The sequence below is a fragment of the Lepidochelys kempii genome, chromosome 3 (genome assembly GCF_965140285.1).
Source record: "Lepidochelys kempii isolate rLepKem1 chromosome 3, rLepKem1.hap1, whole genome shotgun sequence".
Classification (NCBI taxonomy): Eukaryota; Metazoa; Chordata; order Testudines; family Cheloniidae; genus Lepidochelys; species Lepidochelys kempii.
The window spans coordinates 189,352,838-189,377,249 of record NC_136382.1 but is presented as its reverse complement, the minus strand read 5'-3'; the positions used below and the strand labels follow the sequence as shown (position 1 = coordinate 189,377,249).

General features: G+C 44.5%; 1 long non-coding RNA gene across 8 annotated transcripts in view; it reads right to left on the bottom strand.

Moving 5' to 3' along the window:
• Nucleotides 1-23,955, bottom strand: part of LOC140909618 (uncharacterized) — a 754,751-nt gene extending 730,796 nt beyond the window's left edge. For all 8 annotated transcript variants that reach the window (XR_013635609.1, XR_013635607.1, XR_013635614.1 and 5 more), the window contains exon 1: nucleotides 23,833-23,955. This is a non-coding gene — a long non-coding RNA (uncharacterized LOC140909618). The remainder of the gene's footprint in view (nucleotides 1-23,832) is intronic.
• Between the last annotated feature and the right edge of the window lie 457 nt (nucleotides 23,956-24,412).

Genomic DNA, 24,412 nt, shown 5'->3' with positions numbered 1-24,412 from the left:
CTTGGATTTGTAAAATTATCTCCCCAACTGGAAAAAAGGACACCCATAAAAGTGAAAAACACATAACAAAAAGGTGTATTGTCACATTAAGGTACACATTATTAATTATTACTATTATTCACTTGTATTACAGTATTGCCTATAGGCCCCTACCAAGACAGGAGCTCCATTGTACTAAACTCTGCAAATACACACAGTAAGAGGTAATCTCTGTTCTAAAAAACTGCCAGTCTAAATGCAAGCCAAGGGAAAGGAAATACTATTTTATAAAAGGGGAACTGAAACAAGACAGGTTAAATGATTTGTTCAAGGTCACACAGTAAGTCTCTGGTGGAGCCAGAACTGAACTCTGAACTTCTGAGCTCCAGCCCAGGGCATAAACCACAAGAGCACTACAGATCATTGGACCTAGTTTTATATAGCAAACTCTACAGATCTATGCCTGAAAAAGCACATGAATCCAACTGCAAAGCACTAAAGAGTATACTCTTTGATACATATTTCATATATCCTTGTGATAAATGAAGGGGGAGAGGGGGGAAGGTAGCTCCCTTTTATGGATACCTAGCCAGCCAGTAGCTATAAAATCCCTCTTAGTAGCTGTTCTCTAATTGCTCTTCCCGTAAAGGGTTAAAAAGTCTCACTGCTATGCATAGGTAAAAGGAAGTGAGTGGGCACCTGACAAAAAGAGCCAATGGGAAGGCTAGAACTTTTTAAAATTGAAACAAGACTCCTCTTTTGTCTGTTTGTTGTTGTTCTCTGGGGAGAGGCGGACAGGACAGAGCTATGCTGTAAGAGCTTGGGCCACGTATGAAAAAAATCATCAGGATCATACCTAGAAACTACTCATTTAAAACCCCCAGCTATGTAAGTAGCTCAGAAAATGTCTAGGAAGACGCAATTAGGTTTATTCCTTTTATTTCATTATGGCTTGTGGATTCCTCTGTGCTAACCCCAGATGCTTTTTGTTTTGCTTGCAACCTTTAAACTGGATGTCAAGAAAGCTATTCTTGATGCTTAATCCTTGTAGTTGTTTTGTTTTTTTTTAAATCTAGCAAATGTCTAAGTTCCCAGATGTATTTTCTTTCTTTTTTTTTTAATTAATAAAATTTACCTTTTTAAAGAACAGAATTGGATTTTTGTGTCTTAAGAGGTTTGTGCACATGTTGTTTAATTAGCTGGTGAAAACAGCTGATTTCTTTTCTTTTTTTTCTTTGTTGGCTCTTCCACAGAGGGGGAGTGAAAGGGCTTGAGGGTACCTCACAGGAAGAAATTCCCAAGTGCGCCTTCCTGGGTTCTCAAAGTTCCACACTTAGATGGTGGCAGCATCTACCCATCCAAGGTTACAGAGAAGCTGTAACCTTGTAAGTCTTGTTTAATACAAGTCACTATTAATTTTTAGAATTTTTGCAGGCCCCTACCTTCTGCACTAGAAGTGCCAGAGTGGGGAATCAGCCATGACAATCCTTGATAAAGAAAACAGCATAAAAAGACTTAAGTTCACTTCCACTATTATACTTTGTATACAAATGGACATTTTAACACGTGGAACAAGAGGGTACAGCACTATCGATAAATATAATACCTTGAGGTAGAGATCACATTGCCCACTCTTTAAATCTGCATGTCCAGAAACAACACTTTTACATTATATAACAAAATATCGCCAAAAAAGGGTAGGTAGCACATACTGTATTCTGCAGTTTAGAGTTTTACAGCATACTCTCCTCCTACCTCTGTGATCACTGCTTCCATGCTCTTCCTCCTTTCTTAGCCCAGGTCTACACTAGGACTTTAGGTCGAATTTAGCAACGTTAAATCGATTTAAACCTGCACCCGTCCACACAGTGAAGCCCTTTATTTCGACTTAAAGGGCTCTTAAAATCGATTTCCTTACTCCACCCCTGACAAGTGGATTAGCGCTTAAATCGACGTTCCCAGCTCGAATTTGGGGTACTGTGGACACAATTCGATGGTATTGGCCTCCGGGAGCTATCCCAGAGTGCTCCATTCTGACCGCTCTGGACAGCACTCTCAACTCAGATGCACTGGCCAGGTAGACAGGAAAAGAACCGCAAACTTTTGAATCTCATTTCCTGTTTGGCCAGCGTGGCAAGCTGCAGGTGACCATGCAGAGCTCATCAGCACAGGTGACCATGATGGAGTCCCAGAATCGCAAAAGAGCTCCAGCATGGACCGAACGGGAGGTACGGGATCTGATCGCTGTTTGGGGAGAGGAATCCGTGCTATCAGAACTCCGTTCCAGTTTTCGAAATGCCAAAACCTTTGTGAAAATCTCCGAGGGCATGAAGGACAGAGGCCATAACAGGGACCCAAAGCAGTGCCGCGTGAAACTGAAGGAGCTGAGGCAAGCCTACCAGAAAACCAGAGAGGCGAACAGCCGCTCTGGGTCAGAGCCCCAAACATGCCGCTTCTATGATGAGCTGCATGCCATTTTAGGGGGTTCAGCCACCACTACCCCAGCCGTGTTGTTTGACTCCTTCAATGGAGATGGAGGCAATACGGAAGCAGGTTTTGGGGACGAAGAAGATGATGATGAGGAGGAGGTTGTAGATAGCTCACAGCAAGCAAGCGGAGAAACCGGTTTTCCCGACAGCCAGGAACTGTTTCTCACCCTAGACCTGGAGCCAGTACCCCCCGAACCCACCCAAGGCTGCCTCCTGGACCCAGCAGGCGGAGAAGGGACCTCTGGTGAGTGTACCTTTTAAAATGCTATACATGGTTTAAAAGCAAGCATGTGAAAGGATTACTTTGCCCTGGCATTTGCGGTTCTCCTAGATGTAGTCCTAAAGCCTTTGCAAAAGGTTTCTGGGGAGGGCAGCCTTATTTCGTCCTTCATGGTAGGACACTTTATCACTCCAGGCCAGTAACACATACTCGGGAATCACTGTAGAACAAAGCATTGCAGTGTATGTTTGCTGGCATTCAACCAAAATCCGTTCTTTATCTCTCTGTGTTATCCTCAGGAGAGTGAGATATAATTCATGGTCACCTGGTTGAAATAGGGTGCTTTTCTTCAGGGACACTCAGTATAGCCCATTCCTGCTGGGCTGTTTGCCTGTGGCTGAACAGAAATGTTCGCTGCTGTTAGCCACAGGGAGGGGGGAAGGTTGAGGGGGTAGTCACGCGGTGGGAGGAGGCAAAATGCGACCTTGTAACGAAAGCACATGTGCTATGTATGTAATGTTAACAGCAAGGTTTACCCTGAAAGAGTGTAGCAACTGTTTTATAAAATGTGTCTTTTTAAATACCGCTGTCCCTTTTTTTTTCTCCACCAGCTGCATGTGTTTCAATGATCACAGGATCTTCTCCTTCCCAGAGGCTAGTGAAGCTTAGAAAGAAAAAAAAACGCACTCGCGATGAAATGTTCTCCGAGCTAATGCTGTCCTCCCACACTGACAGAGCACAGACGAATGCGTGGAGGCAAATAATGTCAGAGTGCAGGAAAGCACAAAATGACCGGGAGGAGAGGTGGAGGGCTGAAGAGAGTAAGTGGCGGGCTGAAGAGAGTAAGTGGCGGGCTGAAGACAGGGCTGAAGCTCAAATGTGGCGGCAGCGTGATGAGAGGAGGCAGGATTCAATGCTGAGGCTGCTGCAGGACCAAACCAGAATGCTCCAGTGTATGGTTGAGCTGCAGCAAAGGCAGCTGGAGCACAGACTGCCACTGCTGCCCCTCTGTAACCAACCGCCCTCCTCCCCAAGTTCCATAGCCTCCACACCCAGACGCCCAAGAACGCGGTGGGGGGGCCTCCGGCCAACCAGCCACTCCACCACAGAGGATTGCCCAAAAAAAAAGAAGGCTGTCATTCAATAAATTTTAAAGTTGTAAACTTTTAAAGTGCTGTGCTTAAAGTGCTGTGTGGCATTTTCCTTCCCTCCTCCACCACCCCTCCTGGGATACCTTGGTAGTCATCTCCCTATTTGTGTGATGAATGAATAACGAATGCATGACTGTGAAGCAGCAATGACTTTATTGCCTCTGCAAGCGGTGATTAAAGGGAGGAGGGGAGGGTGGTTAGCTTACAGGGAAGTAGAGTGAACCAAGGGGCGGGGGGTTTCATCAAGGAGAAACAAACAGAACTTTCACACTGTAGCCTGGCCAGTCATGAAACTGGTTTTCAAAGCTTCTCTGATGCGTACCGCGCCCTCCTGTGCTCTTCTAACCGCCCTGGTGTCTGGCTGCGCGTAACCAGCAGCTAGGCGATTTGCCTCAGCCTCCCACCCCGCCATAAACGTCTCCCCCTTACTCTCACAGATATTGTGGAGCACACAGCAAGCAGTAATAACAGTGGGAATATTGGTTTCGCTGAGGTCTAAGCGAGTCAGTAAACTGCGCCAGCGCGCCTTTAAACGTCCAAATGCACATTCTACCACCATTCTGCACTTGCTCAGCCTGTAGTTGAACAGCTCCTGACCACTGTCCAGGCTGCCTGTGTACGGCTTCATGAGCCATGGCATTAAGGGGTAGGCTGGGTCCCCAAGGATACATATAGGCATTTCAACATCCCCAACAGTTATTTTCTGGTCTGGGAATAAAGTCCCTTCCTGCAGCTTTTGAAACAGACCAGAGTTCCTGAAGATGCGAGCGTCATGCACCTTTCCCGGCCATCCCACGTTGATGTTGGTGAAACGTCCCTTGTGATCCACCAGAGCTTGCAGCACTATCGAAAAGTACCCCTTCCGGTTTATGTACTCGGCGGCTTGGTGCTCCGGTGCCAAGATAGGGATATGGGTTCCGTCTATAGCCCCACCACAGTTAGGGAATCCCATTGCAGCAAAGCCATCCACTATGACCTGCACATTTCCCAGGGTCACTACCCTTGATATCAGCAGATCTTTGATTGCGTGAGCTACTTGCATAACAGCAGCCCCCACAGTAGATTTGCCCACTCCAAATTGATTCCCAACTGACCGGTAGCTGTCTGGCGTTGCAAGCTTCCACAGGGCTATTGCCACTCGCTTCTCAACTGTGAGGGCTGCTCTCATCCTGGTATTCATGTGCTTCAGGGCAGGGGAAAGCAAGTCACAAAGTTCCATGAAAGTGCCCTTACGCATGCGAAAGTTTCGCAGCCACTGGGAATCGTCCCAGACCTGCAACACTATGCGGTCCCACCAGTCTGTGCTTGTTTCCCGAGCCCAGAATCGGCGTTCCACAGCATGAACCTGCCCCATTAGCACCATGATGCATGCATTGGCAGGGCCCATGCTTTCAGAGAAATCTGTGTCCATGTCCTGATCACTCACGGGACCGCGCTGACGTCGCCTCCTCGCCCGGTATCGCGTTGCCATGTTCTGGTGCTGCATATACTGCTGGATAATGTGTGTGGTGGTTGATGTGCTCCTAATTGCCAAAATGAGCTCAGCGGCCTCCATGCTTGCCTTGGTATGGCGTCCGCACAGAAAAAAGGCGCGGAACGATTGTCTGCCGTTGCTCTGACGGAGGGAGGGGCGACTGACGACACGGCTTACAGGGTTGGCTTCAGGGAGGTAAAATCAACAAAGGGTGTGCCTGTACATCAAGGAGTATTTCAGGCAGGACTGCACGGAGGGTTCCAATAAGAAATGGTGCACCAAAGTTATCGTTGTTATTGGAACAAGGAGGTTAGCCTGGCCTCTGATTGATACATGGCTAGATTAACCTCGCTGCGCCTTCTCTGTGACTGACTGCAGTGTGATCTAGACAGGGGAGGAGGAAAATGAGTACAAAACAAATCTGGTCTATTTCTTGTTCTGACCCACTCCATCTATCCTTTACATCTTTGGCTGGCAGCACACGGTGCAGAAGGACTGCATGCCATCCACATCTCATGGCTGCTTGGCAGAAGATGGTACAGTACGACTGCTAGCCATCTTCATCTCTTGCCTGCCTGGCATAAGATGGTACAATACGACTGCTAGCAATCCTCATCTCTTGCCTGCCTGGCAGAAGATGGTACAGTACGACTGCTAGCAGTCCGTATCGCCTGCCCGCTCACCATAAGACGGTTCAATAGGACTGCAGGACTAAAGAGAATGACCTGGTCAAGTCACTCCAAATTTAGTCCCTGCGCCCATGTCTGCCCAGGCGCTCCCAGCCGACGTGGCCAGGAGCACCTCGGACACGACGAGGACGACTACCAATCGTATTGCACCGTCTGCTGCCAGAAGGCAATGGGTTGCTGCTACTGTGCAGCAAAGCTGTACCGCGTCTGCCAGCACCCAGGAGACATAGGGTGACGGTTACCTGAGCTGGCTCCATGCTTGCCGTGGTATGGCGTCTGCACAGGTAACTCAGGAAAAAAGGCGCAAAATTATTGTCTGCCCTTGCTTTCACGGGGGGAGGGAGGGTGGGAACGGGGGCCTGACGATATGTACCCAGAACCACCCGCGACAATGTTTTAGCCCCATCAGGCATTGGGATATCAACCCAGAATTCCAATGGGCAGCGGAGACTGCGGGAACTGTGGGATAGCTACCCACAGTGCAACGCTCCGGAAGTCGACGCTTGCCTCGGTACTGTGGAAGCGCTCCGCCGAGTTAATGCACTTAATGCACTTAGAGCATTTTCTGTGGGGACACACACACTCGAATATATAAAACCGATTTCAAAAAAACCGACTTCTATAAATTCGACCTAATTTCGTAGTGTAGACATACCCTTAGGAGTTCTTCTAGGCTCTATCCTCAGCCCCCTTCACCTCATTGCTAAGCAATCTTATTGGATTGCATGGCTTTGGCTACCATCTCTACACTGATGATTCACAAATCTACCTCTCCACTCTACAACAGCCTCCTCTCCAATACCACAACTTGGCCTGTCATTCTGACATCTCCAGGAGGATATCCCATCATCAGCCCAAACTTAGCATGGCCAATACAGAGTGCTTGACCTTTCCCCCACAAGTGCTTCCCTTTCGCACCTTCCTTCATCACTGTGGACAAATCACCATCCTCCCAGTCATTCAAGTCCATAACCTTGTGTCAGCTTTGACTCTGCCCTCACTCTAGGTGCACAGATTCAAACCACGTCCAACATTTGCTGCTGCCTCTTCATATATAATACCCCTAAGATCCAGCCCTTATCTCACTAAGTCCATTCAGAATGCTGCTGGTAAGATCATCTTCATGTTGCATTGGTTTTGAACACACCACCTTCATCCATGCGTGCCTCCACTGGCTCCTATTCTTCAAACACAGCAAATGCAAGTTCCTTGACTTGAACTTTAAGACCCTTCACTATTTAGCCCCACCCTACCTATCTGATATACTATTTCACCCCTCAGACTTCATAATCCACCAGCCCACATCTCCATCAAACACCTCTGCACTTTCTCACTTGCTTTATGAGTGTGCAAGATTCCCAGGAAAGATCTGTAAAACCACTACCCTATCCTTCTTAAGACTCACTTCTACCAGATTGGGGAAAAAAGGATAGTGGGACACTTCTAATCTCCATCCACACATGACACCACTCACAGTAGATTGTGCAGATGTTAAATATATTCAGATATCCCCTCAGGGCTCCTTGGGCTAGCCTCTCCTACACTGGGGTTTGGATACACCAAGGGCTCTTTTGGGCTTCTCATGTTTGGCTTCCTCTCAGTGGAGCTTATTGTAATAACTGGGACTACAAATTTACTGTAGTTGTAAGCTTAACTATAAGAAGTGAGTGAAAGTTCATAAAAAGTCACTATAACTCACAAAAAAATGTTGTACAAAAGGGAGCTAGAAAGACTAAATGAGTCAAAACAAAAAGACCTACTGACATAATTCAAGGACTGTGTTAAGGTCATGCCTGGTAAACAAGAGAAGGGTGGGACCAGAAATTAATAAACCAATATTCATGTGTCAGAAAAATGGTGGACAAAATAACAAGAATATAACCTATCCCCTCGCTCTATTTTTGGCTGTTTAAAATAAAAGTCTTGGGGGGAAACTAGCTGCAAGCTGTCTGACTACCAGCGTAGATTGATTTAAATCAAAGCAATTTAAAATCACCAATTTTAATCATGATTTAAATCAGAAAGCAGGAAACCCTGATTTAAATAATTGATTTTACTCCCCATTTTGCATCTGTACTTTTTTAGTTATTTTCCTAAAGAAAAGTTAATACTTATTAGACCATTAACACATGTTAATTTTCAACTAAATATAACCTTTAAACTAAATTGGGTACCTCTCTTTACTACCCAGTATATCTATACATATTTAATTAAGAAATTATATAGCTTAACATAGTTCTATTCAGATAAATATTTTTTACATTTTTATGATGTTAGAAAATGGTAAATGATGAATTTCTTATTTCCTAGATGATTAAATTTTTTATTTGTGATTTCTGTCAAGCTGGATTTGGATGAAAATTGGAATTCAATTAGAAATGCACAAAAGCAGTATTTTTTTAAAAAATTAATAAACCTACCTTAATGTACTGGATATATAAGAAAAAAATTATCAAAACACATTTGGCATTTTAAAATGATTTATTAAACAAAGGAAGTATTATCCCTAGTTAGTGAATTGAATTGATCGTTTCTGGTCACTGTGTCCTTCAAAACTTTACAGCTAGTAGATATCATCCTCTAGTTTTTATTCTTAGATTGGAAAAGGCCAGCTTTTTCAAATCCCAATTGTCTTCCTAACTTTGAATGAACCAATCATTGAACTGAACTTCTTGAATAAACTGAACTGAAGAAATAATATTTCTGCATCTAAAAAAGAGGCTACTGCTGTCACTTTAACAAACTCTGGTACCGGTGATTTCCACCAGTTCAGTGATGTGAATTTCTTTTAAAACTTTGGCAGCAAACATATACTGCTTAATATTATTATATTTTATTTAAGTGATTTGAATAGATTACAGTAAATTTAGGCCTTAACATATTTTATTATTTCAAATTTAAAGTTTTACATTTAAAAACAAAAAATGTATTTAACTTAAATAAAAATATTATTTAAATTAAAAAATTGTAGGGCTGTCAAGCTATTAAAAAAACTAATCATGATTAATTGCACTGCTAAACAATAATAAGATACCATTTATTTAAATAGTATTGGATGTTTTCTACATTTTCAAACATATTGATTTCACTTACAACACAGAATACAAAATGTACAGTGCTCACTTTATATTTTTAATACAAATATTTGCACTGTAAAATCAAAAGAAATAGTATTTTTCAATTCACCTCATACAAGAACAGCAATCTCTTTATCATGAAAATTGAACTTACAAATGTAGAATTATGTACAAAAAATAACTGCATTCAAAAATAAAACAATGTAAAACTTTAGAGCCTACAAGTCCACTCAGTCCTACTTCTTGTTCAGCCAATCACTCAGACAAACAAGGTTGGTTACATTTTCAGGAGATAATGCTGCCCACTTCTTGTTTACAATATCACCTGAAAATGAGAACAGACATTTGCATGGCACTGTTGGAGCCGGCGTCGCAAGATATTTATGTGCCAGATGCACTAAAGGTTCATATTCCCTTCATGCTTTAACCACCATTCGAGAGGACATGTGTCCATGCTGATAACGGGTTCTGCTCGATAACCATCCAAAGCAGTGCAGACCAACACATGTTCATTTTCATCATCTGAGTCAGTCAGAAGCCACGAGCAGAAGGCTGATTTTCTTTTTTGTTGCTTTGGGTTCTGTAGCTTCTGCATTGGAATGTTGTTCTTTTAAGACTTCTGAAAGCATGCTCTACACCTCATCCCTCTCAGATTTTGGAAGGCACTTCTTGGGTCAAGAGCTGTAGCTATCTTTAAAAATCTCACATTGCTACCTTCTTTGCGTTTTGTCAAATCTGCAGTGAAAGTGTTCCTAAAACAAAAACATGTGCTGGGTCACCATCCGAGACTGCTATAACATGAAATATATAGCGGAATGCAGGTGTGACCAGAGTCCCAGTACGGGCCAGCTGAGGTCACTCAATTACGGTGAACTCTAAAGAATGGAGCAAATAATCCCCACAGCTGGTAGATATTTTTAATACTTAGATTTACCAAGAAGCATAAAACAGCTTCTTTATAACCTCACTGGTGCCCAGAAACCAACAACACAGTTCCCTTGAAGTAACCCAGCCTCAGGCCTCCATTTAGGTACCGAAGTCAAATATGATTAAAAATTTCTGAAAATCTTATTTCATCATATAAAATAAAAGGTTTTACAAATCCAAAGGATCGGACACATTACCTCCCAGGTTAATGAATATTCATAGAATCATAGAATATCAGGGTTGGAAGAGACCTCAAGAGGTCATCTATTCCAACCCCGTGCTCAGAGCAGGACCAATCCTCAACTAAATTATCCCAGCCAGGGCTTTGTCAAGCCTGACCTTAAAAACCTCTAAGGAAGGAGATTCCACCACCTTCCTAGGTAACCCATTCCAGTGCTTCACCACCCTCCTAGTGAAAAAGGTTTTCCTAATATCCAACCTAAACCTCCCCCACTGCAACGTGAGACCATTACTCCTTGTTCTGTCATCAGCTACTACTGAGAACAGCCTAGATCCATCTTCTTTGGAACCCCATTTCAGGTAGTTGAAAGCAGCTACCAAATCCCCTCATTCTTCTCTTCTTCAGACTAAATAAGCCCAGTTCCCTCAGCCTCTCCTCATGTGCTCCTCTGGACTCTTTCCAATTTTTCCACATCCTTCCTGTAGTATGGGGCCCAAAACTGGACACAGTACTCCTGATGAGGCCTCACCAATGCTGAATAGAGGGGAATGATCACGTCCCTTGATCTGCTGGCAGTGCTCCTACTTATACAGCCCAAGATGCTGTTAGCCTTCTTGGCAACAAGGGCACACTGTTGACTCATATCCAGCTTCTCATCCACTGTAACCCCTAGGTCCTTTTCTGCAGAACTGCTATTTACCCATTCGGTCCCTAGTCTGTGGCAGTGCATGGGATCCTTCCGTCCTAAGTGCAGGACTCTGCACTTGTCCTTGTTCAACCTCATCAGATTTCTTTTGGTCAAATCCTCTAATTGTTTAGGTCCCTCTGTATCCTATCCCTACCCTCCAGACTATCTACCACTCCTCCCAGTTTAGTGTCAACTGCAGACTTGCTGAGGGTGCAATCCACACCATCCTCCACATCATTAATGAAGATATTGAACAATACCAGCCCCAGGACCGACCCTTGGTGCACTCTGCTTAACACCGGCTGCCAACTAGACATAGAGCCATTGATCACTACCCATTGAGCCCAATGATCTAGCCAGCATTCTATCCACCTTATACTCCATTCATCCAGCCAATGCTTCTTTAACTTGCTGGCAAGAACACTGTGGGAGACCGTAACAAAAGCTTTGCTAATGTCAAGGAATAACATGTCTACTGTTTTCCCCCCATCCACAGAGCCAGTTATCTCATCATAGAAGGCAATTAGGTTACTCAGGCATGACTTGCCCTTGGTGAATCCACATTGACTGTTTCTGATCACTTTTCTCTTCTCAGAGTGCTTCAAAATTGATTCCAGATCTTACCCAAATACATGCATAAAGCCAATTCTTATTAACTAAACTAAAATTTATTTAAAAAGAAAAGAGAGTATGGTTAAAAGATCAATAAACATGCAGACATGAGTTCAATTCTTGAGGTTCAGTTACATAGCAGAGATGGTAAGCTTTGTAGTTGCAAAGAGTTCCCTTAAAATTTAGTTCATAGGTTATAGTCCAATGTCCAATATCATATCCCTGGTGTACCAGCTTAACTGGGATCTCATCTTGAGACTCAAAGTTCCCCTGATGAAGCTTAAGCAGATCTCAGATAAAAAGGATCAGGAACCAAGGATCTTTTATAAAATTTCAGGTCTTCTTTGACAAGCTGGAATCCCTTGGGGAACAATAGGTAATCAGGGCATCTTTGAAGTGGGTCCATCATCAGTACTTAACTATATGAATTAACATAAGACAATCACCTGTTCCTCCACCATTCACCTATGATTTGCTATACATTTCAAAGAGAGATGAATACAGAGATATCCAGTGTTTACACTTCATTTAAATACTAGGATGTTCTTTTGATCTCTGAATTATCAGAATACAGCATAGACAGGGACAGTTGATTACATCGTTGACCACTACCCATGCATACGTAAATACACAAAAACACAAACATTATCTCCCCACATGTCTTTAAGGGTTGATTTTGAGTCATTTATTTTGCAGGATGTTTTACCCTTTCTGGCGAGGCATTACAGCAGGTAAAACAAAGCAGGAGACATACTATTCTCCCCCAAGAAGTTTAATCACAAATTTAATTAACACATTTTTTTTAACAAGCGTCATCAGCATGAAAGCTTGTCCTCTGGAATGGTGGCGAATTATGAAGAGGCACACAAATGTTTAGCATATCTGGCATGTAAAGACCTTGCAATGCCAGCTACAACAGTGCCATGCAAATGTCTGTTCTCACTTTCAGGTGATATTGTAAACAAGAATTGGGCAGCATTATCCCCTGTAAATGTAAACAAACTTGTTTGTCTCAGTGATTGGCTGAACAAGAAGTAAGACTGAGTGGACTTGTAGGCTCTAAGGTTTTACATTGTTTTGTTTTTGAGTGCAGTTATGTAACAAAAAAATCTACTTTTGTAAGTTGCACTTTCACAATAAAGAGATTGCACTACAGTACTTGTATGAGGTGAATTGAAAAATACTATTTCTTTTGTTTGCCATTTTTACAGTGCAAATATTTGTAATCCAAAATAATAATATAAAGCGAGCATTGTCTACTTTGTATACTGTGTTGTAATTGAAATTAATATATTTGAAAATGTAGAAAAACATCCAAAAATATTTAATAAATTTCAATTGGTATTCTATTGTTTAATAGTGCAATTAAAATGGCAATCATGTGAGTTAACTACGATTAATCGACAGCCCTAAAAATGCTAATATTTTTATTTTTATTAACATCATCATTTTTATCCACACTGCGGACAAGAGAACAGGAAAGGGGAGAGTTTTACCATCATAGCTGCTACCCTCACCGCCCTCTAGGATGCCCCTAAGATTGACCCTTACACCCCTGGGCCTTTACCGTCCCAATCCCAAGAGATATCCTGACCAAACCAGGCCAAAGAGTGGGATCCAGATAACAATATCACCTCCACTGGCTTCAGCTAAATCCTGAATACCACCTGGGATGGGAGATTTTGTGTCATGCACGAACATGTATCCTTTTCCTTCTGCACCTTCTTTCTTATAGCTCTCCTTTTGCCTTCAGTTTCATTAAAATCTGGCATTAGGGTTGCCAACTTTCTGATTGCAAAAAACAGAACACCTCTGCCCCACCCCTTCCCGTCCCTGAGGCCCTGTCCCTACCCCACCCCTTCTCCTATACCCTGACCCCGCTCACTCCACCCTCCCTCCCTCCGTCGCTCGCTCTCCCCCACCCTTACTCATTTTCACTGGGCTGGAGCAGGGGGTTGGAGCAGCGGCATAGCTAGGTGGAGCGAACAGGGGCAGCGGACATCAAAAAAGGTGCCACCCGCTTGTACTCACCGGGCGGCGCTCCGGGTCCTCAGCAGCACTGAAGGCTCCCACTGCTGAAATGCCGCTGAGGACCCGGAGCACGTGAAGGCCTGTGCCGCCGAAGTGCTGCCGAGGAGCCAGAGCGCATGAAGGCCCCCGCCACCAAAGACCCGGAGCGCCACCAGGTGAGTAAAAATTAAAAAGGCGCCTATACATTAAAAAGTCGCCACTTGTGCTCAGAGGGGGAGCGGCTGCTCCCCCCGCTCCCTCCCTTTTACGCTACTGGGTTGGAGTGCGGGAGGGTACAGGCTCTGGGATGGGGTGTGGGCTCTGGGTGGGGCCAGAAATGAGGGGTTCAGGATGCAGTTCAGGGCTCCAGGTTGGGGCAGGGGGGTTGGGTGTGGGGGCAGGGTGTGGGCTCCGGCTGGGGGTGTGGGCTCTGGGGTGGGGCCAAGGATGAGGGGCTTAGGGTGCAGGAGGGGGCTTGAGGTGCAGGAGGGGGCTCAAGGCTGGGGCAAGGGGCTGGGGGGGGGTTGAGGTGCAGGGCTCTGGCAGCACTTACCACAGCTCCCAGAAAGTGGCTGCCAGGTCCCTAAGATCCCTAGGTGCATGGGCAGCCAGGAAGACTCCACACGCTGCCCTCGCACCCACAAGAGCTGCCCCCAAAGCTCCCACTGGTCACAGTTCCCGGACAATGGGAGCTGTGGATCTGGCACTGGGGGCAGGGGCAGCGTGTGGAGCCTCCCTGGCCACCCATGCGCCTAGGGGCCTAGGTGGCAGCCACTTCTGGAGCCGTACAGAGCCAGGGCAGGCAGGGAGCCTGCCTTAGCCCCGGGCCCCTGCTGCGCTGCTCGCAGGATTTTTAACGGCCTGGTCGGTGGTTCCCACTGTAGCTGCCAGGGTCCCTTTTTCACCGGGCATTCAGGTCAAAAACCGGATGCCTGGCAACGCTATCTGGCATAGGCTGGCCAAGACTACATATTTTGCAACACTGCTGTAAGCCTGTGACCAAAGAAACAGTTACAAGCAATGCCCTAAAACGGTGGTTCTCAAAGCCAGTCAGCTGCTTGTTCAGGGAAAGCCCCTGGCGGGCCGGACCAGTTTGTTTACCTGTCATGTCCACAGGTTCGGCCGATCACAGCTCCCACTGGCCGTGGTTTGCCGCTCCAGGCCAATGGGGGCTGCGGGAAGGGCGGCCAACAGGTACCTTGGCCCGCGCCACTTCCCAAAGTCCCCATTGGCCTGGAGTGGCGAACCGTGGCCAGTGGGAGCCGAGATCGGCCAAACCTGCAGACGTGGCAGGTAAGCAAACCAGTCCGGCCCGCCAGGGGCTTTCCCTGAACACACAGCAGACCGGCTTTGAAAACCACTGCCCTAAATAACCCGATCATAGAATCATAGAATATCAGGGTTGGAAGGGACCTCAGGAGGTCATCCAGTCCAACCCCCTGCTCAAAGCAGGACCAATTCCCAGTTAAATCATCCCAGCCAGGGCTTTGTCAAGCCTGACCTTAAAAACCTCTAAGGAAGGAGATTCTACCACCTCCCTAGGTAACGCATTCCAGTGTTTCACCACCCTGATAGTGAAGAAGTTTTTCCTAATATCCAATCTAAACCTCCCCCACTGCAACTTGAGACCATTACTCCTCGTTCTGTCATCTGCTACCATTGAGAACAGTCTAGAGCCATCCTCTTTGGAACCCCCTTTCAGGTAGTTGAAAGCAGCTATCAAATCCCCCCTCATTCTTCTCCTCCGTAGACTAAACATCCCCAGTTCCCTCAGCCTCTCCTCATAAGTTATGTGTTCCAGTCCCCTAATCATTTTTGTTGCCCTCTGCTGGACTCTTTCCAATTTTTCCACATCCTTCTTGTAGTATGGGGCCCAAAACTGGACACAGTACTCCAGATGAGGCCTCACCAATGTCGAATAGAGGGGAATGATCACGTCCCTCGATCTGCTGGCAATACCCCTACATATACATCCCAAAATGCCATTGGCCTTCTTGGCAACAAGGGCACACTGTTGACTCATATCCAGCTTCTCGTCCACTGTAACTCCTAGGTCCTTTTCTGCAGAACTGCTGCCTAGCCATTTGGTCCCTAGTCTGTAGTGGTGTATGGGATTCTTCCATCCTAAGTGCAGGACTCTGCACTTCTCCTTGTTCAACCTCATCAGATTTCTTTTGGCCCAATCCTCTAATTTGTCTCGGGCCCTCTGTATCCTATCCCTACCCTCCAGTGTATCTACCTCTCCTCCCAGTTTAGTGTCATCTGCAAACTTGCTGAGGGTGCAATCCACACCATCCTCCAGATCATTTATGAAGATATTGAACAAAACCAGCCCCAGGACCGACCCTTGGGGCACTCCACTTGATACCGGCTGCCAACTAGACATGGAACCATTGATCACTACCCGTTGAGCCTGACAATCTAGCCAACTTTCTATCCACCTTAAAGTCCATTCATCCAGCCCATACTTCTTTAACTTGCTGGCAAGAATACTGTGGGAGACCGTAACAAAAGCTTTGCTAAAGTCAAGGAATAACATGTCCACCACTTTCCCCTCATCCACAGAGCCAGTTATCTCGTCATAGAAGGCAATTAGATTTGCCAAGTTTGCCAGGTATCGGAGTGGATAATAAGGCTATGTGCCATTGCTCCAGCAGCAAGGTTACAGGTGAAAGTCAACACCAGACACAGAACCTGCATTTTTTATTTTTGTTATTCTTTTCTTTCCCCTTTTGTGTGTATTTGCCTTGTTTTGATATTCTAGGCAAAGGGATCAGACTTTAACGACAACAGTTCCACACCTTCTCTTTTGCCCAAAAAGGACAGTTATTACCTTAGTTAATACCGTCTAAGAGACTGTCAGGAAGATTTTCCCTTCTAAAATCTCTGCAGCTAAAGAAAAAGGGAACAAGGAATATTGGTCAAATGAAAGCCATACTTAATATTTTACATTCCAAACACTTTGTTTTTCCTTCTTTTTCTGTTTCTTTGATAAAAGGTTAAAAGGATTTCTAATGGCATGTTTGCCCTGTTACTAAGCAGGACAAGGTAGGATCTCTATACCACACCTGATTTAACAGTTTAGTGTTGGAGAGTGACAGGGTCTTGTTAACACCTCTGTCTGGGTCCATATAGTCCACAATATTAGTGTAACAGACTACTGGGATTGGCTTGCCCTTGAAGGTGCTCAGATGCTGGGCTCTGTCAGACTCCTTGTACTTGGCTCTTTCACTCATGGTGCCAAAATGAGCTGTCACCCACAGCAGATTATGCAGATCTTAATGATGTGACCTTCCCTCTCCTTTCTTACATGCTTTGATGGGCAGTGAAACAGTTAACAATATTGACATTTGAAGTCTTATCATTGGGCATCTGAGTTAGCAGCTATTGAGATGAATGGCACAGACCACACCTCTCAGAGCTATTGTTTTAGGTCCCAACAAATGCAGGCAGATAGTTACATTTGGTTCATACTTTCAAGACTATCTCAGCTAACGTAACAGCTAGATATTGCTTTTTATTTTTCTATTATGATGAAAAGTTAGTTTCTGTCGAAAAAGGCAGCAGCATGAAATGGTGCCAATACACTACACTGGAGCAAAATGGTTCAACCTGAGCCCTGGCCAAAATGTCTACAAAGCACCACCAGCTGATATTGGATAGGCAGGTGTTGATATGAGACTCCTGCTTACTGTACAATAACTTATTTCTCTCTACTCTTCTAATCCCGTTTGTTTGTCCTCTTGTATTTTATCATAACCTAGATTGTAAGCTCTCTGGAGCAGGGACTGTCTTTTTACTGCCTATCTGTACAGCCCCAAGCAGAATGGGGAATACACCAAATAGGGTCAGTATTTTGAAAAAATCTTCCTGGAAGAAGACTGCATACTGATCCCATTTGTTATACTCTTGTGCATGCAAAAATAAACAATTTGCTTTTCAGAAGTGCTTTTATGACCTGCACGGACAAATCACCTTTGTCACAGATGGATTCAGTGTATCCAGAGAGGGGCTTTTCACTATCAGAGGCAAGGAAATCACCCCAACCTTTCCTTCAGTCTCGTGGCAAAATTTTAATAATGGGGCTCCCACAAGCCCTCTTTAACACATTAGAAGTTCTCCTGTTCCATAAACCTTCCCATGGTGACTCTCAATCTCTAAATGGCCATATCTCATGTGACCTAACAGACTCTGGGGTATCTCTGCCTTCTTCCTCTTTTGCTCAAACAAGACTTAATTGTGCTTTGGGACACACTATTTTAATTCAGCAGCCATCAAAATTCAGCAGAAAGGATGCTAGCGCTGTTTTACCATATGAGAGGATATTGAAAGACAGAATGAGGTCATTAGGAGGAAGGAATGAGATCTAAAGCTAGGGAAAAGTAGTGAAGAAAGGAGGGGACTTTTTTTTATACAAACATGTGATGGGGGGGAGAGAAATGTCCATGCTAACTTGAGTTTGGAGAAACAGAAAGAACTCATTCACTCATCCTCACCTCAGGGTTAGCATGACATTGTAGCTGAGGAGAACGATATAGGATATCCTATGATATAGGAACTATATGTGAATAGCCCTAAGGTAATGACAAAGTAGGCCTAAGGACAATAAAAAAACATTGTTCAACAGCTGGATCCAGAAGCTTTAAAAATCCTCTAACTATGCAGGGGATTTTCTGCACTACATGGTGAGGTCCATTAATTAACATGGATTTTCTGTAGAAAGGACCCTCCATTACTAACAGCCACGTAGAATTTTAAGTCCCTAGGCCTGTGATACTTAGCCACCTGTGGTTGGTACAGGACAGTAAAGTAACCTTCAAGAACAGTTCTGCACAACTTCCTGTGGGACTGTAACGAAACTGTAGGATTCCTTTCAGGACTGGAGAGTCTACTGTATTGCTTGCTCTTTTGAGTTGTTTATTCTGGAGCCCTGCCGGCATTTGCAAGGTCATGCCGGATACTACTCGTCACACTATGTTGCCTATGCATGAAATCCTCATTTTGTGCAAAGCTCACAAATATATATTCATGTCATAATATCTTAATGTCCAGGGATAGTTTGAACATGCCGAAGTGAGAGCAGTTGCCATGCATGCTCTGCGTTATTGTGACAAAATAAGCCAATGGGGAGTGTTCTCAGTTTGAGACTGGAAATCATAAGAGACAGTTAAAATAGTTACATGGCTGGAATTAGGATATCCTGCAGAAGGTAGAATAATATTTTGGCTCCTATGAGTGCAATCAGTTATGTGTGAAGTACACATGCCAAAACTGGAAATTGTGTCCATTTTGTAGTAATAATTATTGTGGAGCCATTTTCAAGGTGGGATTATGGGCAGTAAACCTCTGGGGAGTGGCTGTGCTGCCCATGCATGAAATCCTCATTTTGTGTAGACTTAATGAAAAAGATAGTTTCTTGTAATGTGTTCTGTTCTGTCAGTTGTTTCTGCACAGCATTATGGGGATGCTTTGTTTGTGCTTAATAAATGCAGTGATAATTTTGCTGTACGTTATGGCTGCAAATGTTCCAACAAAAAACATTTTGTTAAAATGGAATTAAGGTTGTAAATATGTACTAATAACTTAAAGCCAAATTCTGTGATAATTTGCAGCCCACGCAACCTCATTGACCTCAGTAGAGCAAAAGAACATTGTGGGCTTAATTCTCATCTCTTCCACCGGTCCATTTATAATGGTATTACTGAAATATTAATCTTGTCCTGCAGTTTAAAAGAAAAAAGTGCCAGAAAGCCAGGAAATTCGAAGTTAAACTTACACTTTAAATAACATTCAGGGTGGGATTTTCAAAAGCTCTCATCATTGGCCTAACTCTGTTCTCACTGAAGTCAATGGAAGTTAATGTTAACTAACCTTTAACCTTATGGAGGGCAGAGCTAGGCAGACACTCAGCACTTTTTAAAACCTCACCCTTCGTGTTTCAAGATAAGGGGAACAATCTTAAATCTGTTTTTGTCCCCGTCTAACCTTCACACCCGTCTAACCTTTACCTGCACAGAGTACACCTCAGCATTCATAACATGAACCTCAGCTCACATGCTGACCCATACTCAATACAATGAGATATACACCAGCCACACATATGATGCATCTACCCTGCCACCAGATCATATTCATTGTCCCTTTATGAATCAGCTATACAATCATCTCATCTTCTATTCTCCAAATACAGTCCAAAGATCTATCCCTTATGGCTCGGATTGTGCATTTCTTTTCCCTCGTTAGATGGTAACATCTTATTTTACAATCTCAAGAGCTGGAGCGAGCAATGATTGAGTGTGAGACAGGGAGGAAATAAGATTATCATCATCATGATGAACCAACAATAATCAATAATTAATACATTTTCCAGCTGTTTTCTGAATGATAACATAAAACTTCACAGGATTTTATAAAGCTCAGTTTGCTCATACCTGTAATTTACTTTGAGTTCTTAGCATAAAAGGTATTAGGGAATTGAAAAGTATTATTATTAGCATAAAAATGAGATAGGGCCTGTTTATTGTGTGCATTAATATAGCAGAATATATTATTACACAACTTTGCACTGGAAGTACAAGGTCACAATGGATATGACTTGTCACACTATGTTGTCTATGCATGAAATCCTCATTTTGTGCAGAGCTCAAAAATATATATTCATGTCATAATATCTTACTGTCCAGCACTAGTGTGAGAGATCAGTCTATTGTGTATGCAGCATATGTGGAGACAGACTCAACATCATTTGAGAGATCTATTCTTCCCTTAATACACATGTTAACTCCCATCAACTGAAAGTTATAAATATTCACTACAAAGGAAAATACACCCATTAATTCTCTATCGAGCTATGTCAAACAATAAGTTTATATGAAACAAAAGTGTGGTAATATTAGCATTTTTTTTTATGTTTGGGTGAATATTTTGGTCAAGTAGCCAAAGCCTGGCATCAATTAAAAAAAAAAAGTCAGTTACCCTAAAAAACTGAACAATATATAGTTTTCATGACATATAACAAGACAAAAGAGTAGTTAGGGTTGGATGAATTTTCACATATGGTACAGGTATCGCACTAATTAAACAGGACTTAATGACAACCTTAGAGATAACAAAATACTTCCCCAAAACTCCAAGACTGATGAATATACATCCAAAATCCCAATCCTGTTCGTATGTATCAATTAGTAACAGTAATATGTTTAGGGTACCATATCAATCTCCCTGCCTACCCACCTCCTAGCTGGCTGTGTTGCTAGCCAGTCTAGTGATCTTGTGACTTAAAACTAGTGTGACTGCTCTGTCAGCCTCTGAATCTTATCCCCCTCTGTGCAGATCTAAACTGGGGAATCATGATTGTCAATCCGGGTATGTGAATATTAAATATTAGAGCTCAATAAAGGGTGTTATAGCTGAAAACAAATGTGAGATACTTGGAAGAGCAGCTTCACAAGGGGACAGCTGCTTGACATAAATCTTAAATCTCAATTTTGGTTTGAATGAAGAAAAAAAGTTACTGCTGCTTGGTCTTGAATAAGAGGGCAGGAGAGCAGCCATTCTGGCCAGAACAGATAACCAGTCTAGGCTATAGACCATTATAGTAGCATAAAAATTAGAGGACAACCTGGTAAATAGCCACAACAGAATAGCAGTTAAGGATCAACAAAGTGCTCCCATTAAAAGGTCCTTTTTACGTAAACAGCCTTAGACCACCACGGAAGTTTAGGACTGATAGGCCGAGTACAAAGTAAAGGGACAAAAGATGGGCCCATCAGAGAGTACAAGCGTTCCCTCTAAAGGTCTTTTTCACAAAAAGTAACTTAGACAGGCCCAGTCTAAAAGTAAATGTAGTGGAAGTTTATTTTGGGAGGCAGAAGGTTATTTGTTTTTGTTGGGGTTTTAAGCAGTGGCCTCCAAAACTCATGAAAACACAGTTTTTCCAATGATCTCAGAGTGCAAAATGTCTACATGGTTTAATTTTTCATTCTAATCTTCATATCTACACTTTGTAATTTTGTGAGGCACTCAAATACCATGGTGACTAGTATAGTACAGTATGAGAACCAAGACAGCTATATAGACTACACATACTGTTATGTGACCAAATTTTGCAGTCCTCACTCAGGATCCAATCCAGCAAGGATGCTGCACACAAAACTCCAACTGAAGTCAATGAGAGCGCTACTCAGGCCCTCAGTCCTTATGCAAGGTATCTTAGAACTGATGTCAAAATTTTCCCCATCATTTCCGTTTTTCACATTGTCCCCATTGTTCTATTGTATCATTGCCATGTTGATCTGAATACAAGGTTTGCAATTATAATAACAATAAAGAATTGTATAACTAGGAATCTTTACATTATAGAAATACCCAAGGAAATACATGTTGAAACCAGTTCAGCATTATGACTTCCTTGCAGGTTCAGATGGATGGAGAAGATGAACTGTGAGTGAGTAAGACACTGAACACAAACATCTTTGCTATCTGCAAATGCAATTATAAAATATGGAGGGCAAGAGGGGTATGAAAAGCAAATGTATTATGGGTTTAAGTCTCATAAGTTTGAAAAGTTCCAGAGCCCCAAAGAGCCTTGATAATGATGCAGGAATGGTATCTTGGGACACCCAGCCTATTCTGAAATCACTCAGGTGTTTGACCTTCACAAACTCTACAAAAATAGCAGCATTGAAGAGGAATAAAGCATGTTACATTTGGTCTTCTCCCAAAATGGGCAAAACCAGGCCCCAATCTTGCATTCTCAGAAAGCATTGTAGGGCATGGAGGAGCTGACCCACAGATATTATATATGTAGGCATAGACATACTTTGCTTCTATTTACAAGTTCATATTAGCACCACAAAACCTGGATCCAGCCAATTTTCAGTCCAGTCCTCCAAGTTCCATTATCTACACAGATATTTTTAGCAGGCTCTGTTATACCAAAGAAAAAAGGGGGGAAAAAAGAAAATCTGGACCCCAACACATACTTGTGCAACAGTGCCTGAAAACCTTCGATCCAACACCTGGATCCTGCCAAATACACCATATGTTGAGATCAGGATGACTGTGGTGGACTCAGATAAGCAGCATATGTGTTAAATTAGAAGATGATAAAACTGGGGAGGAGGCATACATTAGTTAGCCAGATCCAGGAAGATACAGGTGCCAAATTAAGAGTTTCTGCAGCTTCCTTGTAGCAGGATGTGTTTGCAGCACCAAGATATTTTGGTGGGTGGGAGGGAAGGTGGCGCAGGGAGCAGAAGTAGCACTTGTTCTGTATTTGAAAAGTATCATTCTGATTTCGTAGCCCAAATTTTGTCAGGGTGGAGATGTCAGATCAGAGATTTTCTGGCTCATTTGCACTGGGGCACATCAGCATCTGGATTGTTAAGGTGATAGAAGAATAAGCAAACATGGTCTCTACTTAGGCAGAGTAATTTGAGTGCTTGGGACCAAAAACTGGCTGGATCCAGTAGCTGGTTCTGAGTGTTTGCAGAACTGTTGCAGCAAGAGCTAGATTATTCTGGTGTCACAGTAGTGCCTACACTTCCTTTCTTTAGGCATTAAAATTAGAGGGGGGAGGCCAAAAATAGACAAGATGTGACTTTGACCCAGACCACTGGTCCCTCTCAGCTGGGCGCGGACCCGCGCACACAGATCCTAACCCCCGCGCACACGGCAAAGCACCGCACACACAACAATTTGCACAGAAGGAATTTTTTGCACACACAGACTGTCAAAAATTAGAGGGAACATTGACCCAGACCCATTAATTGGGAACCTCTCCCCTCACAAGAACCTTTCCTGGCGGGAATGGCCCTGGGACTCCTCCCCTCCCTTCACCTGGCTCATGACCAACAGTGGCGGGGGGCTTGCTGGGACCTGGCTCCCCCTGCGGGTGGCAGAGCCGGGCTCCCCCGCCCCTCGCCGGCAGCCTGCCAGCGCGCAGGCCACAGAGAGCCCCTTGACAGCCGGCGGGGAGCGGGGCTCGGCTGGGAGGAGGAGCCGCCAGCCAGCGCCAGGCAGGGGTGACCCCGGCTGGGGGGCGGGGAGGGGGCTCCTGCCAGGCGCTCCGAGGGGAAGCGGCCACGGCGGCTGCTGTTCCCGCCTTTATCTGCGCCAGCGGGGGCGGCTCCCCGCGGCCGCCCGCTCCCCCGGCTCCAGGCGGTGCGCGCGGCACCCCCGGGACTCCCCAGCCCACCCACCTCATCCCGCCACTTCAAAGCAGCCAGGGCAAGGCACCCAGCGGGGCGAGCAGCCCGCGCCGCGGCTGGAGCCGGGCCCGAGGTCCAGCTCCCGGAGGGTGGCCCTGGCTCGCCCCCTGCTCGTTGCACTTACCCCGGAAACGGCGAGGTGCCTGCAAACTCCTTGGCGCCGCGGCTTTTTTTAATACTGTTATTATTTTATCCCGTAATCCAGAGTCTTTGGGGCTGCCAAATGTAAACACTCCGCCATGATTTCTTTGTTTAGATCATTGAACCTGCGCCCCCCCCCCCCCGTTCTTTATTTATTTATTTCCCATCATCAACACCGCTATGGGTTGCTGTGGTTGCTTTTATTAAGGGTTGTTAGCCGATACCCGCTTTTAACAAGAATGGCGGGGGGGGGGTTGGGCGGGAGAAGTTCTTGGGTTTGTTTTGTTTTAATTCCAGGTTTAAAAAAATAATTCCCCATTCCTCCCTCCTCCTTCCCCAACACAAAATCTCGGGAGGCTCAGGGAGTGAAGTGAGGTTTGCTTGCAATTACAGTTTGCTCTGGGGTGGGCACAGAAAGCTTAACCGACATTAGGTTCCCCCCCCCCCCTCCCCTCCTTCCCGCCATTCCTCCTCTCCCTACCGAGGCCCCATCTGCCTCCCCTCCTCTCCCAGGAGCAGTTTGCACCCGCTGTCCTGCAGCCAAGTTTGCCTTCCTGCTGCTT